Here is a 20,683-nt window from a genome sequence, read left to right as displayed (position 1 = left end):
GATGATTAGTTAGATGGTTTATTATTCCATGTGCTTCTTATGGATACTTACCCCATACTGCATGTGTATGGTGTGCGTGTTGTTTTATTTATGTATGGTGTTTCTGATATGGTTAAGGAAGGGAGTCGTAGTCACCTGCTAGTCAGGATCTACACAATGCACCACTTCCTGCCATTGTCTGTTTAGCTTAGAATATTGTGTTTGTACATGCGTGGATTTTATGCAGGTTGCAAGTACCGGGTATCGACTTCCTTGAATTGTCACGATGAGTGTACCCTATCGCATTGTCTCAATGGTAAGAGAGGGGAGATAAACTCTTAAGTCCAAATCCTAAACCCTTTAGCCAATTGTCCTAATTGATAATTAGGATAAGTATCTGAGTTAAGTACCCTTCGAATGCATCAAATGATGTAATTTCGTGATTATAACCCTTTTGTTTGATTTGGTATGTATTTTTCTATGATGGGTTTTCGTATGTTGCTTTATGAGTCCTTGGTGTATTTTCTATTAATTAAGTCTAATTAAAAAGAGTAATTAATGATTTAATTTAATAGAGAATTATTATGATATCTTTATATTTAATTAATTAATTAATTAAATAAAAGAATTAAATTTGGAGATTAAAATTCAAAGATGAATTTAGAACAGAGTAATATTTATTTAATTTAATGATAATATCTTTGGAGTTCATTTTTAAATAAATGCTAAATATTATTGTTATTTAAATTAATTAAATATGTTATCAATTAAGTTCTAAAATAAATTAAAAGTTGAAAGATATTAAATTATTAAGAATTCTAGATCGCATGATCTAAGCATGAGTTTAAATATGAGAATTAAATCAAAAGATTAAATTATAGAAATTAATAATGTTATTTTAATTTCTTAAAAGTGCACATAAGATTTAAGTAATAAATTAATTAAGAATAGAAGTCAAGTGGAATTCTAAATAAAGTTATTTAATAAATCAACTTAATGTGCATAAAAGAGGAATGCAAAATAAAATAAAAGATAAGAAAGGTTAATTGGAGTTAACTCAGTTGTGCAAAGAGTCTTCTCGGGTGAACACACAATTAAGTGCCCCGGTTTGAGGAGGAATTTGCTTATCATAACGTTGGGGGTTCATTTTTGGAGGGACACGAATTGGGACAGGTTTTTGGACAAGAATTTTTGGGAGACTACTTTTGGAAGCGAATTTCAGAAGGCTGATATCAAGAAAGTTTTCCAGAAGAAGGTTACTGAGAGGAGCGAATTCTCTTACTATTCCTGGAGATTGCATATTAGCATCAGGACTAGGTAGGGTCTTGTGCTTTGACCACTGGTAAAATTATGCAATTTGAGATTCCTGTCTTCTTCGTGAGTGTTAAAATCAAGTCTATGGGTTTCATTGCATGAATCTCTTGTTCTTTGGTTCTGTATCTATGATAGGGTATTGTTAAATTATGTTTAGAAGTAAAATAAAATTTAATTAGGAATCCTCATCTTCTAGCTTAAAGAAGACATGACTGAATTGGGAAGGGTTCAAATTTAGAAACGAAATTCTAAATTAAAAATTTGGATAGTTGGAATAGTTCTTCTATCAAAGTAATGTGGAGATTAAATTATATATATATATATATATGTATATATATATAGTTTAAATGAATTATAAATTCTTAACAATTTCATAAAATAAATAAATTTATATTAAAAAAAAAAGAAAAATTTGTTTAAAAAAAAAATTAAATTCGTTATTTTTTTGAAAAAAATAATATATAAAAAAATAATGTAATGGTGTGGGGGGGGAGGGATTTACCCCGTGCCCACCCCACTGTCGGTGTACTGACAGTACCTGCATCACAGGTACTGCGACAGCAGGTACAGCATACCTGCTATCGCAGGCCCTGCATCCGCAGGACTGCGGTAGGCCGTCGGCTTATATAAGCCGACGGTTATATATTACTGATTTTATTTTTTTTTAAACATATTTTTTGTTAATTCATTTTTAAAAATATATATATATTATTTACAAAACAAATTTTATTATTATTTAGAATTTTAAATTAATAAAATTATAATATATTTTAATTAATAATAGTTTTATCTTTTTAATATTTAATAAATAAATATTAAATGCATTTAACATAGTTTGTAAATAATAATTTATTAATAATTTTGGATAGATTTCGATAAGTAATTAGAAAAAGTAATTATTGATTAATTTAATTCAAGTTAGTTTTAATTAAAGTTAATTGATAATGAATATCAAATGATTAAATGGCAGATTTGGAATATTGACTTAATGGAAGTTAATTATAGAGATGGGTTAATCGTAAGGGGAGTTATGAAAACTTAGTTACTTGAAATTCAACATTAAACTGAAAGATAAACCCTAATTTAACTCAATAATATACTTTCAAATCCTATCTCTGAGACTTTGATGTTTTCTTTGTGCTTTGAGTGTTATGGGGTTGGGTGGTTTAGCGTTGACTAGTTTAGGTTGTTACCAGAGGCTCGGGGTTGTGAATGTGATGTCATGATGATTTGGTCTCGATCTTTCTTAACTCGACCATTGTAATGTGATGAAGTGCTCTATGACATGATTGTGTTACTGTTTGTTATTGGTTTCCAGTTTCCTTGTGTGAAACTGAGATGTATGTATTTGAGATACCTGACTTAACCATTTTCGAGTCTCGATCAGTTATATTTGATAACCATTTTTGAGTCTTGATCAGTTATACTTAGATTGTTTTTTGGTCGCTTGAAAGGACTGAAGTGTTTGTTATGTTCTTGATGATGTCATGTGTTGACTTGACCATTTTTTGAGTCTTTGATCAGTATTGTAATTTACTATTGGAATACTTTCTGGTTGCTCATTGGAGAACCATTGGATTTTGTGACTTATCATTGATGCCTTCAGTTGCTGATAGAGAACTGTCGTGATCATATGATTACTATTTGATATTATCTGTTGCTCATGAAGAACTGATGTAATTTTTGTGGATTATCTTTTATGATGTTTTTCAGTTGCTTGTATAGGACTGAGGTGGTTTTATTATGATTCTTTGATTTATGATTTCATGATCTTAGGGTAGGTTATCTATGTGTAGGTCGGGAAGTGGCTTGCAATGGGGGTCGGAGCCCTAAGAGGCTGCCTTGAGAAACCCATTGTAAGTCATTTTTAATAAGTGAAAACATTTACACTAAATGAGAGAAAATGAACCTAACAAGATAATTATATGTTCTCTCCCATGCCTTGAGTGCTAGTACAGGCTAAAATGGGGTAGAGAGAATGCTTGGTTATGACCTTGCACTACATAGTATGCCTCATCAGTACGAGAGGATACTAGTGGCCACAGGATCAGTAGGGACCCGAGATTCCTAAGGGATTGCTCGGGTAACTTCTACATGACTTTTGTAATGACACTTTCCCGCTTGCATATTAGGTTTCCTACGTGTCTTGTGGTACCTCTGGGATTTAGATGTCGATCTTTTTAGGAACCCTTGAGTTAGCATACTTATAGGATTTCTTGGGCTTAGAGAGTATTTATGATTATAGGTTTTGCTACCCTATTTGGGACTTGAGACTATCTCCTCAGCGTGGTGGGAGTGGACCATTTAGGTTCCACGCGGTCGGGTGGTAGTGCTTTTACTCTTACCATTGAGATCTGTTCTGTGGTCACTGTGGCTGGAGTTTTTCGTGATTGGCATTTACCTTCACTATATTCTTGGATTATTATGATGGATGGTTAGATTTTATGATAGATGTTTTATCATTATGGATGTATTGATGTATCATGTATGGGAATAGTTTCATATATTTTTACTATACTTTGTATCATGGATTTGAGGATGTTGTATCTTGATCTTTACATATGTATATTCTTTTAAGCCTTTCATACCCTGTGACTTGTACAGTGGATGATTGAGCATTCCGAATTAATTTTCCGAAAGGCATTCAGAATAAATGTATATTATGGACATGGGACTTTCTGATTATTCTTTCATATGTATGTGATAGTTGTTAGACTTAGATTTAATTAAATTTAAACGTGACTCAACGTCTTGGGATCCTTAAGAAATGTAACTTGCAATGTATGTTTGTCGATGATTACATGATATTGCTTCCACTACTATGTGTTTGATGTGTAGGTTGTACTTTCTTACTTTAAAAAAAAAAATGTTTAGAAAACTTAGTGAAACTTTAGGTTAATTCTTTTGGATCCCTTGGCGGGGCGTTACAGATGAAGAAAAGGGATTTCAGATTGAGGATGATCTACTTCTCTTGGATCCTAAGAATTATGACACAATTCAGGATTATATCATTAAAGTCAATGAGTATAGGGCACTTCTTAAAGATTGTGGAAATCCCATGAAGGATGATAGGTTGATTCATCACATCCTAAAGAAGCTCCCTTCTGAGTATGCCAACTTTGTTTCAAGTTTTAATACTCATAGGTTAACCATGGGATCTTCTTACCAGAAGCCTTCCTTTGATGGATTTGCAAACATGTTGATTGTTGAACAATCTCACTTGGTGGATTTTTGAATTCTCAAGTCATCCAAGACCAAAGACTTGGTGGCTAGTAATAATCACAAATCTAGTCAAGGGAGAAAAAGCAACAACAAAAAGAAGCAGTGGAAGCAGAAAACACAATCTGAGACACAACATGACTCCTCTCAACAAGGCAATACTTCTTCAAACAAGAAGGGAAGTAATAAAAATAAGGACAAACTCTTTTTTGCATATTGCAAAAAGCCAAATCATGACAAGCATCATTGCAAGACAAAAAGAATCGATGAGTTAGAAAATCTACTCATGAAAAACAAGATTCAAGTGCTAGGTACTTCCAAGGATTCTGCTCCAACCTCTTCGAAGGGTAAAGGTCAAGCACTTATGGAAAACATAAATTCTTCTTCGGAATGGATACTTGACTCAGGTGCCTCTTACCATATGGGTTCTTCAAAGGAAGATTTTTCTTCATTGAAGTAGTCAAAGGTACCACACATCTTCGTGGGAGATGATGCAAAGATGGAAGTTGAAGGGAAAGGACATGTGGAAATGGAAGATGGGGAATTCAAAGATGTTCTCTATGTTCCAAATCTAAGATCTATCTCCTATCAGTTTACCAAATCACTCACCTTGGAGATGGTCATAAGGTTGAGTTCCTTCCCGATTCAGTGATGGTGTGAAGTCTCAAAGATGATTCATTGGTAGCAGTTGGGAAAGTCAATCATGACAAGAGGTTATACTCCTTCTCCCACTTTGTTCCTAAGAGTCCTTCCCAAGCCTTGTTAACTCACTCTACTTCTCAAATTAACCTATGGCATGAGTGGTTTGGTCACCTTGACTTCCACTCTCTTCAGCAACTTTGCTCAAAACATATGGTGAAAGGTCTACCTAATATCAACTTTTCTAAGGGAGAGTGTTCATCTTGTTTAGTGGATATGAATCTTGAGGAGAAGTATGATTAAGGGAAGTCTTCTAGAGCTCCAGTTGTTCTTTAGCTAGTTCACATGGTATTAGCAGGACCCTTTGCAGTGACCTCAGTTAGCTAAGGCTGCTACATACTCACATTTGTTGATGAATTTTTGAGATTCACTTGGGTCTTCTTCCTTCATCATAAGAATGAAGTGGCTCATAAGCTTCAAGACTTCAAGGCTCATGTTGAACACAAGTCAAGGAAAGCCATCAAAATACTAAGGGTGGATAATGAGAACATATATGTAGACAAAAGACTTAAGAACTTTTGCAGAATTGAGGGGATTGATCTTCAGAACTCACCAGCATTTAGTCTGCACAAGATAGATATTACAACTATGAGGATTAGGACTCTCAAGACAATGGAAAGTTGTATGATAAAGGCCAAGTCTCTTGATCCTACACTTGAAGTTGAAGCCATTAGTAGTGCTAGTCACATACTTAACAGGTCTCCTCATCCTGCCTTAGATGGTAAGACTCCTTTTGAGGCATGGTGTGGTAGAAAACCAATTGTCAGTCACCTTAGAGTCTTTGGTTGTCTAGCATGGGTAAAACTTTCTTCCAAGAGTTGCAAGGCACCAGCATCTAGGCCTTGTACCTTTAATGGTTATGAAGATAATTTGAAGGCTTACAGACTGATGGATCTAGAGACTCATGAGATTTTTGTGGAGAAGGATGTTCACTTTGAGGAAATTTCTCCCAACTTGTCCTCTACTCCTCTCCACACATCATACATAGTGGAAATTGATAGTGACACCAGCGATAGTGCTTCAATAGGTTCAGACATGTGGGGTTTTGTCGATAGTTACAATGAGAGGTCACATCAATCTAGTCCATGTGCTTATAGGGCCATAATGAAAGGTCCATCACAACATGGTACATCTCATCTTCTAGCTCTAGCTTCAGTTGACTTGGGAGATAGACTTGAGGACTTACATCTTCTCATTGATGATGATTCTTCTACAGTTGTTGCGAGGGCTCATTCTAACCCTCATGTCCATTCTCTACATGATCAATCTTTGCAGGTTGGCATGATTGTGGATCCTTATGAATAGAAATTAGTGGAGGTCTCTTTGTTAGTTGAGGAGATAGATGGTTTTGTGGAACAGGTTCAACAAACATCCTTGCTAGATCTGCATTCATTCTTTTCAGCATAGTTGGAAGGGGTGAACTTTAACATCAGCATAGGGATACTTGAGTAGGTTTTAGGGCCACCACACATCTTTAGGAGTGTACCTTTTCCATTGTTTCTTCCTAAGGGGAGGAACACCATTCTACATTCTTGGACTAGCTTCTTCATCGGAGCGACTTTCACTTGTTGGCATTCTTCTTTTTGGGAGGGAGCTTATTCTATCTCTCTTCCTTCTTTCATTCTCTTATGTATATACTGGATGTATGTCATAATGGGGGAGTCTTGATTACTCCATCCATCGATGCATCCTTTCTTATCTCTCTTTTTGGGGGAGGGTTTTCCCATGAGGTTTTCCCTCTTTCCCCGCTTTATGGGAGATTGGATTTTCATTATGTACATGGTTACTTTATATGGCCTAGTAGCCGGGACCCATTATGCATCTTCATCCTAGTTCATAAGCTTAAGGGTATTCCCCTAAGTTTCACTTAAGGGAGGGTGTTGGTGTAAATACATACTTTAATATATACACTTACTTAAGTTTACTTAGGTTAATGCATTATTTAATTATTTTGCATTATTTTATTATTTTTATTGGTGAGACACTTGGGAGTTTTCACACCTTTTGAGTTGTCATGTAGACAACACAAGAGTACGCAACTCTATTTAAGCACATGGTGTCTACAATATTGTTTTGCGTATCACACCCTTGTAGGCTTATCCTCTCATCACCACACTTACTTTCGTGCTTAATGGAGGATAACCCATATCTGGTGGACATGTGCTTGGTTGTATGACACATCATGATGCTAACTTCTATGCATTCTCGAAGCTCTGTTGAGGCCTTTATATTTAGGCACTCCTAGTGTACTCTCAATGATGAACCAGTTATTGAATACATTGTTATTCTGATCATACTCTCTCTCTTTGGTCTACTATGTGCTTGTGTTTGAGTTCTTAGTTCCTGGGTGAATTTTTCCCTTAGGAAAATTCTTACACTTATAACAATCTAATTTATTAATTTATCATTCATAATTAAAATCGAAGGCTAGGATAATTTCAATTAAACCTATAGGTAAATCTAAACTTTGTTTTAAACTTATTATAGAATTTAGGTCCACATTGATATCGCCAATATAAAAAAATTAATCTAATAATCTCACCATTATATGACACTAATTAGTAACATAAAATGAAAATTCATCTATATATATATATATATATATATAAACTAAAATAAAACTAGCTAATTTATAACTATCTTGAAATAACACAAAACCACTTTCTAAAACTATTTCTAACATTTTTACTAACACTAAAACATTATATTTCTTCCTAACATTATCAACAACTACTAATATAATTATGGATTCAATGACACTCTTAATTTAAAAATAATAATAACAAATCTACTAACTAAACAACTAGTACATGCATTGAGTTACTAAAAATTTATTGAAAATGCATATTACTTACTAAACTAACTTAAAACTAACTAAATAAGTAATGACAACTCCTAACATTAAATTAACTAAACAAATCTTAATACTATCCTAAGCTACCAACTACTTAAACTAACCTACAACACTTACTAGCCAAGTGGCCTAGCCACCACTTGGCTCCCTCCCATCTTATCCCACATTGCCCGAGGTACCTCCACATTGACCAGGTCTGTCAGCGTAGACCTGTCCCCTCCTTGCCCTTGCGTGAGTTGGGATTCAACCAAATAATATGTGCATGAGAGGGAAAAGGTATGGGGGTAGGTGAAAGGTGAAGTGTTAATGATTTTTTAAAAAAAAAATTCTTTTGTTGCACCCCCTCTTCCATGATATGACATGTCAATAGTGAGATGATATGGCGCTTGTACCCTTGCTCATGCTTAGGCCTCAAATGGGATAGCTAAAACAAATAAAGTAAGAGAATGGGGCAAGGTAATGCAGTGGTTAGCTTTGATATATTCTTTTGAATTATAAAAAGTTTGATGGGTAGCAAACCTTAGGCTAGTACCTTGCCCTATAGCTATATGGAGTTTAATGCTAATGGGGACTGCACCCAAATTTGGTAGGAGAGGATTTGGAGCTAGATTTAGTGATGGCTAGATAGCCATAGGAGTAAATGCCAAAATTTTTGTGGGTGAAAAATGTCAACAAGATTTGCTATTAAATATTTTAATTTCAAATGTATTTGATTTATATTCTTTTTTTAAAGATTTAATAATGATGTTTAGTTGAAATCCAAAGGAATAATTCAAAAAATATTCTTTGTGACCAAAGGGGGAATTAAAATTTTCCCCATACATTTTCCAGAGAGGTTTTTCACTCTTGGAGATGTACATTTTTTATTTTGAAGCCAATTTTGTCTAAGTGTTGGCATGCTTCTCATTGCTATATACATATTTATACAAGGAGTGATTTTTAACCTAATGACAACATTGATTTCCATTAACAAGCATACAAATCCAATGAAGTGCATAAGGTTATATTTTCTTTTTTCTTTCATCCTACAATTCATGTTTTATCAATCATCATAAACAAGGTGTGTGTCCCATTTATCCAGAATTCAAGTGATGCATATTTCTTAATCAAATCTGATTGAGTCAATTATGAAATTTAACAATGAGAGAGCTAACCTTGTGATCACAATGTAGGATTTTTATCTCTTCTTAATACTTAAACATCAAATTGGAAACTTCAACATATCAAATTGCTCTTCATTAACATAACTGAAAACTTGAAAATTCATAATTCAAAGTCATTATCTATCAATCTACTTTCTCACAACATATGCAAAATTTGAAATCACATTAGAAAAATACAAGGAGGATTTCATAATCTTTTTCTTTCTCTATTATTCATCCTGGTTCAAGGCTCCATCAAGAAAGAACTAGTAAGAAAACCTGATGTCTTTGCCAATACATCAAAATTCAAATACATTTTACATAATATTACAATTCAAATGAAACCTCTTCAAAATCCTTCACAAGTACTCTCTTCCAATACCTTCAAAACTTCAAGGAAATACAAGGAGAAGACAAGAGCCAACCCAGGATGAACATCACAACATCAAGAGCAATTTTAAGCATACACCCCAACCCGATTTTACACAATAGGTCCAAGCATAGAACCTAACTAGGGGGGAGGTGGATTTTCCCAATGGGAGATGTCAATCACCATGCCATAACATAGCCCTTTTGGGGATAAAATGCCAAGAACTTCCATTCTTCTACAAGGCTCTTTCAAGGCTAATACCATAAGGATTTTCATTCCTTTCCATATTGAAGAATTCACAATATCAACCAAGGCATGTGATGACAAGTAGGGGCCCATACACCCTACCCTCTTTCCCTCCTTTCACCATGAAAAGAGACTCTTCACCATTGAGGTTCAACTAAGGCCCTACCCCCGTACATGGCCACTTCTTCCCTATCCAAGGGTGAGTAATGCCAAAACAATCCCAATGAAATCCCCTCAAAAAAAATCATCAAGACAAGCATAAGAATGCATCAAGAACAAAAAAAAATTCCTCCAAATCCATCCCAACACACAAGCAAGAAAAAACAAGAACAACACAATACTTTATGCAAGATTCAAGCATGAACAACATGAAGAACAAAACCAAAAGAGTGAAGAAATCCTACCTTCACAAAGAGTTATGGTAAAATGGTAAGTTGAGAAGAGCTTTTCCCTTTCTTCCTTCAATCTTCAAAATTTCTCTAAAACTAGAGATTGGGTAATAAAACCAAAACTACTCCAAAAATGCCTCTAAGAATGACCCTTAACTCAACTAGACTTCAAGTAACCTCAAGATGGAGTTTTGGGTCACCAACTCAAGTAAAGAGACAATCCATTTTCGTAATCAACCAAAAATAGGGTTTTTGAGTGACCCTAAAAGTCAACCAAAGAGACTAAGGGGTTGGAAAGTGCTCCCCACCCACATCCTTACCCCTAGGGTACTTAAATTTAATTTTTTTAAGCCAAAGCTAGGAGAATAATAAAACTAAATAACAATCTTTTAAAGATAGACAATGCAAATATAGCACAAATGAACAAGGGGTTCAGCTCTGTCTTTGCATTGGATTTCTCGACTGAACTTTCTACACACTCATTGCACATATCAGTAGTTCAAGCAACACACACACACACACACACACACACACACACACACACAAAACTACGCATCAAGAAATTCATATAATTTAAAACATCCAATTTTCTACAATTCAATTATTCATCTTATTTTATTCATTAAAATTGGAAAAATTCAAAGGGTTAGTTTTGCATTCATTCACTTCATTATCATACATGTTCATAAAGCATTAAATGAAGAAAAAAAATATCTAAAAGTAAAGCATCATACATCATAAATAGCATAATAATGTTCTGACATATCGAGTCATGAGTATCAAAATAATAATGTATCATCGATGCTAGGATGGGTCAGGGTGAGGCCTCATAGTAGAGATAGCCTAATTTGGAATAACTATGTCCTCATCTAGATCAATTTCTTCCTCTTCTTTACCATTTTCTTTTAGAATAGTGGAAACAATTTCTTTAGCCTTATTTAAAAATTTAGTGCTTAGTTGAGATTTATTCTCAACTATCATTGCACTAGTTATGGGTACAGTTGGAATGGAAACAACTATAGAAATAGATGGAATAATAGTAAATGGAGAGATGATAGTAAAAATGGGAACACCCTGTTGTTGCTTGGTCAGGTCTAATGATAAAGGAACTTATTACTCGGTAGAGGAAGTGCTGGGTACTTTAGTCAATGTAACACTTGGTAGAATAGATCTAAAGCTTGGTTGGGTTCTTGGTGTAGTAGTGGTATCCACAACCAACTCAGTAGAAGCTTTCTTTGAGGCTTATGACACTAAGGTTATGCTTAGGAGTGAGGAAATGAAGCCATGACTATTGCTGCAATTTTCTTTGCATTTGTTTCCTCAATGGTCTCTAGAAGGCTTCCTCCTCACCATCAAGATTGACATCATATATCTCATCATATTTTATTTCTACTTCTTCTTCCTTATCTTCACCATCTTTTTCATCAATGTGCAGAACAAAATCACTAGTTTTGTGTGACTCATAGATATTCTTCCATCTAGTAGTAGTTTTCTTCACTATAGATTCAATATCCTTAAGCAATATCATACATGTGTTTAATTTGAGAGTAAAATTCTTCACTTTACTTCAAGAATTCCTTCACTTCCTTCTCACTGAGATTCGGCATGAGTTCCTTGAAATTTTGTTCAAAGATGTCCATGATAGTCTTCTTTTCATTTTCCCGTCTAAGTTTTGTTGCCTCCATAAGTTCATTAGGATTTTTTTGTAAAAGTTCATATGGTGAGTACTTCCACTTTCCCAATTTAGTCACAAGAGTATCCTCAATGTTCATTTTCTCTTCTTAATTCCTTGTCTCATAATTGAGAAACTTAAAATATTCCATCCTGGTTCCTTCTTCCATCCTTGTCAATCTTTCTTGGAATGTAGGTGCAAATATTTTGTAGATAATCTATTTGGGTTCATCTTTACCTAACTCTAATTTCCTTTTGTATTTGGCTGTCCTTCTAGTAAATACAGCGGGGGGAGGATTTGGCAAGTCTTCTTATAATGACCTTCCCCTTCTTCTTGGGAGGCTCTTCCTTCTCAGATTTGGATTCCTTTGCTATATCCTCTTCATCATAATATTCTAGATCATCTCCTTTTCCTTCTGTCAGCATGAAAGGAGAACTTGCTTGCTTTGTGTTTTTTTAAAAAATTTCTATCCTCTTCCTTCCTTTGTTGACTACTTGAGGTAGCTTGATCTCAAGCTCAATTCTTGTCTTTGCTTCATCATATGTTTTGTAATATGTGGCTTTGGAATCCATAGGATCATTCAGTAGAGATTTAATGATATCCTTAGTGTCATCAATGTTAACCTCATACTCTAGAGGTTTAACCCATGCCACTCTAGCTCTGACTACTCGAATGTATACTTTCTCATAGTCAATCATGAAATAGATATCTTTCTCATAGTCTTGCACAAGCTTCCTAGGTATCCTAAACCTATTTTTCATCTTTTCTTTGAATATTTCAAAATAATTATTCATGATTCTATCAAAATTCTCACCCATTTCTGCTATATATTCATTGATTTGATATAAAATTGGAACATCCTTTCTCCATACTATAGAACCTTTAAAAGGGAAAATTTTTAAGCAAACGAGAATAGACATGTCAAAAGGGAATCAAACATACATGGGTTGGTCTTGGACACTCTAATTCTCTCCATGTTCTTGTTGAAATTGGTCAACAATAACTTGACAAGGTCAAAGGATAGATCATTGTTTACTACCTTGTATGCAAAATCAATAGCTTTATATGACAAGTTGTTCAGCTAACTAGGGTTGTAAATTTTGTGAGAAATCACATGTATTCCAAATTTCATCTTCATTTCTATCATGCCATTAAGCTTTATGCCTCTTCCATTTCACTCACTAAGAATCCATTTAGCCAACTCAAATTGACCTAGGTTTTGGTCATCTTCGCTTTCTTTAACATTGGTGGTCTAGTGATTCTATGAGTCATGTAATTTCTAATATGAATGGATTGTTCCAACCATAATTTCCCATTTTAAACATGTCTTAGAATAAGTCTAATCCATTTGACTTGAAAATACCTTGGCATATGTAAAATATGCATCAAATCCTTAGTTTCCAAATGTTGATGCTTAGGTTTTAATACACCATCCACACATAATTCATTAAATGTCTAATTCATTCTAGAGTACCAAGTTCCTAAATAGAAGGGTGGTAAAATGAATGGATGTCATAGATGAGTAATACCTTGGGTGGAATTTGAGACTGTGCACAAGCTAGGTCGTGCTCGTCTATAATTGTGGGGATCAACTTGAATGTAGGTTCCTTGTAGTCAACTCTATGTACCAAAATTTCAAAACCTTTCTTGAATTTTCTTCTTGATGATGCCATTACTCAGTAGGGTTTCTAAAAATGTGAGAAATCTTCAACAACAAATACTCAAATCACTCGAGGGCTTTGAAATCTCTCTTCACAAATTGGTCTAGAAATTTATAGTGAAATAATGTATTTGATTTCTTCATTTTTGCAAATTTCCTCTTTTTAATTTCCATTAATGCTTCATAAATATACTCCCTCGGTGACAAACTATCCTCTATTTGGTTTGGATTTCAATGCTCAGGAGACATTTATAGCTTGGTCGAGTCACCAACAACTCGATGTCTACATCCAATACTGTAGTGTATCTTGACCTCTCTTGGTAAGATCTTTCCACCCAACCTAGCTTGGTAAGGCATTGAATTTACCATCATCACTTGGTGATTCTTGTGCATCTTGAATGTTTATTGGATCATTCTGCTTGGTAGTTGGAACTAATGTTAGATGACTACTTGTGAATCACGATTCTAGTAATCTATGTAGGAAACTAAGTTGAAATGTTTTTTCCAACCAACTCATCAGCATGAGTTTCATTCACTTCATGATTTTGGCTTGCATTCTCTAGAGATTTTGGTATCCATTGCTGCCTCATTTTTTTTTTGATATTGTCATCTTTGGCTTTCTTCTCATCTTCAATTCTTCCTATGTTCATATAGTTCTTGGCAAGATGCCCAAATGTTGTACAAATAAAACATCTCTTTGTAGTGTCTCTTTTCCTCATATGATGTTCCACATAGTTTTCTCCAATGTGTCCAAACTCACCATAGTAGTGACATCTAGACCATGTGTTGTAATCCTATTTGAATATTTCTTTCATAATTTATTCAGTTGGGTTGCACTTCTTGGTTTTACACTTCGAAGATTTGTGCCCTTGTTTCTTGCAATTATGAAAATTTTCAAACTTAGGCCTATCAAACTACCATGACCTACCCAAAAACATATGACATATGTCCATAGTATTATATCACATAGTACCTCATCCTACTAGCTTCTAATGTTGAAGTTCAATGAGCACTACTCATTGACCATGCCTTTGTGGTTGTCTTGCACCCAAGTAATACGATATGGATGTGGGTGTTTCTGTCTCTTCAGCTTCAACTTTGTGACCATCATTTTTGACACTATATTGTTAGTACTTCCACTATTAATGATCACATCACAACACTTATCTTCACATTTGTACCTTGTGTGAAACAAACTCCTCTTTGATTAGGTTCATTCTCACCACTTTGCATGACTCTTCTATTAAGTAGGACTTCTCCTCATTTAGCATCTTCATCAACATGAGAAACTCTAGCTTGACCTCCTATTCTTTGATCTATCCTTCCTTGGCACTTGAAATATTCAAATGCTCTATGCCCTTCTATTCTGTAATGAAAACATTTCCCACAAAATCCTCCACTTGTAGATCCTTTTCCCTTGCCTCTTCCTCTCTGATCACTATTGTTCTGATCATGGAAATGATTGGAATTTTTTTCCCCTCTAGTTCTGAATACTACTTCTAGCCTCATCCTTGTTCTTCTTATCATCATTATAGCCTCCATGAGATCATCTGCTAGACCTTTGACCATGATCTCTTCCACTATTCTTGTTGTCAAACTTCTTGCTTAGTTTCTCTTCAACTCTTAGGGAAAACTAGTATGCCTCCTCAATGCTATTCATTCAAACTAGACTTAGGTCATCCTAGATATTTATCCTAAATGAATTAAGATAACATACCACTTTCTCCTTCTTAGCTTCTGCATGGCTAGTTCTAATGAGAACTCAGTAGAGCTCTTTGGTATACTCTTGAATATATTTTTCTGCTTGCTTCAACCCTTGCATTTTCTTCAATAGATCAAGCTCATAATCCATAGGAATCAATTGTCACTTTATTTTAGCTATCATTCAATCCCATATGGTGATTTTGTCCTTCCCCTTTCTATTTTTCTCCAACTTATCCTCCTTTCAGCAGATCTTTGCATGTCCCTTGATTTTCACCTTTGCAAACTTGACCCTATTAGGATCCTTAATATTTGCATACTCAAAGTCCACCTCCAATTCATTGATCCAATTGATTAGCTCCTATGAGTTAAGATTTCCCAAAAATGTGGGAACTTAAAACTTATGTCTTTTCCCAATCTTGGAGATGGTCCTAAAAGTTCTCTCTTTCTCTAGGTTTAGAACTACCTCTACTTCAGCATTTTCTTCTACTTCATCCTCTTCCTCACTTTCATCCCTTATGGGAAAATTTATTCGTCTTCACATTTATTCTTCCTATGCTTGAATTTGTCTTTGGAAGGCTCTAAAACCGCCATGTGTAACACCTATGACTCTTTCACCATGCTCTCTTTGTGGAGGCATTTCTATGCGTCCACTGAAACCCTAGTGCAAACTACCTCAGTATCAGTGGTTTGTCTACATGATCAACCAAAACCATGGTACTAGTATGAACTACCTCATAGTGGATGATCTATTCTCACTCTCAAGAACTCTAGCTCTAATACCACTTGATGAAGGGTGCTCCCCTTAATACCATAAACACATTAAAAAAAAAAAGAAACAACAAAAAATGCAAGAACAAAATACAAACTTTTTATCATCACCACAAATGTCGAATTATAGAATTCACAAGTAAAATATGCTAACTTGCATAGGTGACTTCATTATAGTAATTTGTAAGATTAAGCTATGAACTAACACCCAAAATTGTCCTAGAAAATGTTTAGGCCTTTCTTAAACAAACAATTTTATGCCACCCAAGAAGGTTCTAGATATTGAAACTTAATACCTAGGGCTGACAGACCTAACAAAACATATAGTCATCCAAATACATCTTTAACAATTATTTTAGAAATTTTGGGAAGTCCAACTTTGCAACATCATAACTATCAAACTATTGCTCTGATTGGCTATTATAACCACTTTTCAAAAATGTTAGCTCCTGATCTACAAGTTCAAAACTATGTAATCTCCCTTTTATTGAGTTTTTGGACCTCATCTAGGCAATATAAGGCTTCCAATGGTGAGTCTAAATATTTTTTTTCCAAAAATTTCCACCAAAAGTTTGCAATAACTTGTTTGATACTTAAGCTAGAGAAATGAGATTTTAATGGTAGGATTATAACTCTAAAATTAACTTTCAAGAAGAAAATGAGAACATTCTAAGCTCATATGAAAAAAATATTGAAAATAGCAAGTTCCTAGAAATATCAACCCCCTTGTCTACTAGTCCTTATTAAAATAGAAAAGGCTGAAAATAAATTTTTTTTTTGGGTGATGCAAGATTTCTCTTAACCAGGGTGCTCTCACATCAATTAACTTCTTGTAGGTGGGTGGAAGGGGTGAGATTTACCAAGGATCTACTTAAAGTGTTTAATTTCTTGTTACTTGATGTCATCAAGATTATATAAGATAGTTTTGAGTCATGAGTGTATTTATGAAAATGTAGGATATGGTGGAGAGGATCAATAAAAGAAAATTTGAAACAAGTTCTTTAAGATGGAAATTTCCACCTCTTAGTCTTGGTCTTCATCAATTGGGAGCATGTGACCTATCCAAACTAGCCGGACATTGACTTAGCTTATGTGTCTATCTATTGGTATGAATAGAAGAGAAGTCTATGCATGTGGCATCTTTGGTACAAATATGACACTATATTAGGTTATTATTTCCTTCTTTACAGTCATGTTGATCTATTTTGTGTTTGTAGCATTGTTGGCAATGATATTTCTTTTCTCATATATTGGGTTGATCCAATATGGTAGTTTATGTTTTAACACTTTATGTAACATTTCATTTTGTATCATGTAATCATTCATATATAAGGAAGGGACCATTGATATGAACGCTATATTATATCTTATAATGTTGTCTCTAGATTTCAAAAATAATTCCTAGTAGACTTTCATAAGTGTTTCTTTCTTTATTCTAGTTTCCAAAGATTTTACATGCACTTGGGGGGTCTCACTGTTGGAAAATGTTCAACTGATCTCAAAGATCTTTTGAAAGTTTCTTCCATTGGAAGTTTATTATTCAAAAGGTCCCCAAAAATATCCAGAGCTTGAAGTGTTTTCCACCTTAGAGACTACTTCTCCCATAATAAAAAAAATCAAATCATCCAAATTCATAAATGGAAAATAGAATACTAGCCACAAAATATCTCAAATACCAAAGATATAGTGTCAATTAATATTTTTTATTCAAATTTATTCATAAAGTCAAGCTCTTTCTTCAAACACCTCTAACTTATTTAAAGCTTGCAGCCTACCAAGATTTGATCCTGAGTTTTCCTCATCATGGGACTCTATATCAACAAGTGGATACAACCCAAACATATAACATATAACCACAAAGCATAAAACTAAACATGTTAAAGGTATCATTAGTCAGTAGCTACCATATTGAACTATAGTTGAGCAAGAAGATCCATCCTCATTGCCAGACGAGACTTGTTCCTATCCTTTAGTATTGGTAGAGAAATTTTGTAAAATTTTATCTTTAGGGAAAACATCATAGCAATTAGTTTGAATTATTTTTCATTTGGGTTCATCATCCAAATTTGAGCCAACACTAAATTCATGAGTTCACTCTGTAATATTCTCAAATGGTTCACATAGTTTCAGAAAGGAATAGATGTTAAAACCTAAAAGCATCATTCTACAAGGGACCACAATAAAATTTAAAGTAAGAAAAATCAAAATAAAATTTTGTTACCATTACCTCTTTGAAGGAAAATGGGTTACATGTGATTTCTCTTGTCATATCATTGTAAGGTGTTGAACCATTTTCTATTGGGTTAAAATTTGGACTTTGGTCTTTCATTTGATTGTTAGCCTTCAAGTGACTATCTTTTCCTTGAATTAAGATTCCATTTGTGGCTTGAACAATAAAATGCCAATTATTTCAAGGACAAATAGAAAAGCAAAAAATAAAAATAAAAACATGTTTCTTTACTATTGTGTCATTTGTAGAGGCCAAAAATCTAAGATTTATTTTTACTTAACTTTTAAATTTGAATGTTGAATGAAGTTATTTTATTTTGACACATAACTCTATTATGTTCCCCTCTTTTAAAGCACTTCCTATTATAGGTTTCACTTTTATCAATTGTAGAATTTTTTCAATTGTATTGGAAAATCATTATGATATGTTGAAACTTAAAATATTTTATAGAAAATAGGCAAGTGCATGCTTTGTAGATGCATCAAGGTATGTTAAATTTGATACTAAGATGACCAAGGATGCAACTCTATCAAAAAATCTACTGGGAAATCCCTATCAAAATATTGATTATGTATAACCACATGTTATAGATGCACTTGACTTTACCTTCCAAGAATTTTTAGTTTCTTGATTTGATGTTTTTGCATTTTGCCTTTGAGCTAGTGAGATTAATAGTTCTAGTTTCTAAGCCAAAGCCAAAAGTCTTGGATCATGATTTTCTAGGAAGTTACCTTGTAGCTTGGAAACTATAAGTAAACACAATATAAATGAGTTTTATCATAGTTAGATGGCATGCAACTTGCAAATTCTCAAAATTTGATACTTTTGTCTTCCATTGTAAAATAATACTTTGTCAAATAGAATAATAGAGACTATTGCTTATTCAATATAGAAGCCTTTTTGAAATGACCCCTTAATTATAGAAAAAGAATGATAAGGCCTTGAATGAGAAGGAAATATTGATTCCCTTGAGTTTACTGAGTTCACATGAAATAAAATAGATAGAGGCCCTCTAGATTGGTGTATAGAATCTGGTTGTCCACCCTGAATTCCTAGTTTAATTGTTACACCTCCTTAAAATTTTCTTGAAGCAACTTTTGTCCTTATAACATGCTCCTCTCTTTGAAGATCCATTCCCTCTAAAAATTTGAAAAATTGGTTCCTAAAACATAAGACAAAGATATTGTGATGGTAAGGCTTGGAAAGATCACCATGGGAAATTGTTGATGTTGAATCACATTCATAAAAGTGTACCTCATTTTTTCACAGAATATTATTGAGTGCTATGTTTTGACATTTCTTTTAAGTAGAAATATTTTTTTAAATGGTACTAGTATCATCATCATTCTCTTTGCATAATTTCCATTTGTCTAGCTTTCTATGCAATGCATCAAATTGGTTTTTGACAACATTGTCTGTCCTTCTTAGATCACACAAAAATAAACATCTGGTTGCATACAATTCCTATATGAATTAAAATTTCAAGTGCATCTCATATAATGATGATAACAGAGGTTACACAATAGATTTATTTAAAAAATAATTAAGATTTTACAATATCAATATGCAACAAAGTACTTGTGGATTACTAATCAACATTTAGATATTGCAATTACTTCCTAAATAAAATATATCCTATTTGTATATCATGGTCTTAAGAAAATTTACTACATACCTGCCTGGAATAAATTTTTTGATCTTTGTCCATCTATTGCCAAATTTTTTATGCATCTACATTGATAAAAGAATAATAATGCTACGAGGAATGAACTCTTAGACCCACTCAAAAATTATCCTTACTAATATTAATAATTTTATTGAATACTAAATTTACAAGCTCAATGGTTGATCCAAAAGGTTTGAATTCATAAGAATTTGATGGTATTAAGAGTGTTCATCCTTTTGCAGTGCTATGAGTTAAAAATCTCAGCCTCACCACTCTAAAATAATATCCAATTTGTTATTTGAATTTTACCTCAAACAAGATCTTGTCCTCTTCTTGTGACCAACCACCTTTTTTGTAAAGTACACTAATGTATTTGTTCAACCTACAATACAAATAAGCCAAACTTTAGCTGACCATCATTTACATCAAAGTTCTTCAATAACTAAGCTAATAATGATTAAAATTCAAACCTCTATGTGTTTAAAGTTTACAATTCTCAACATCCCTACATTGTCTATCTATTTTATTCCCCAACTAAGATGCAATGGAAAACCACTTATATTCATAATAGGAGCATTAAATTTTCATATATTATCATACAGTAATGTGTTGGAATTAAACATGGGAAAGTAAGTCCTGAGGGGAGAGGGGGGGTGAATCATCACTTTAACCTCTAAATCATTTCACCATACATGTATCAAATAAGTAACCATTCTTCACATCCAAAGCATGAAATAAATCAACACATAAGACATAACATTTTGGTTACCT

The 20,683-nt window shown here is 33.7% G+C and overlaps 1 pseudogene; it reads right to left on the bottom strand.

Annotated features, from left to right (window-relative positions):
* Positions 1-17,909: 17,909 nt before the first annotated feature.
* Positions 17,910-20,683, bottom strand: part of LOC149557706 (transcription factor MYB124-like) — a 32,266-nt pseudogene continuing 29,492 nt past the window's right edge.

This window comes from Cupressus sempervirens, chromosome 5 (genome assembly GCF_028749045.1).
Source record: "Cupressus sempervirens isolate cs-2001-9-10 chromosome 5, ASM2874904v1, whole genome shotgun sequence".
Lineage (NCBI taxonomy): Eukaryota > Viridiplantae > Streptophyta > Pinopsida > Cupressales > Cupressaceae > Cupressus > Cupressus sempervirens.
The sequence above is the reverse complement of the archived record's forward strand: the minus strand, read 5'-3'. Positions and strand labels throughout refer to the sequence as shown.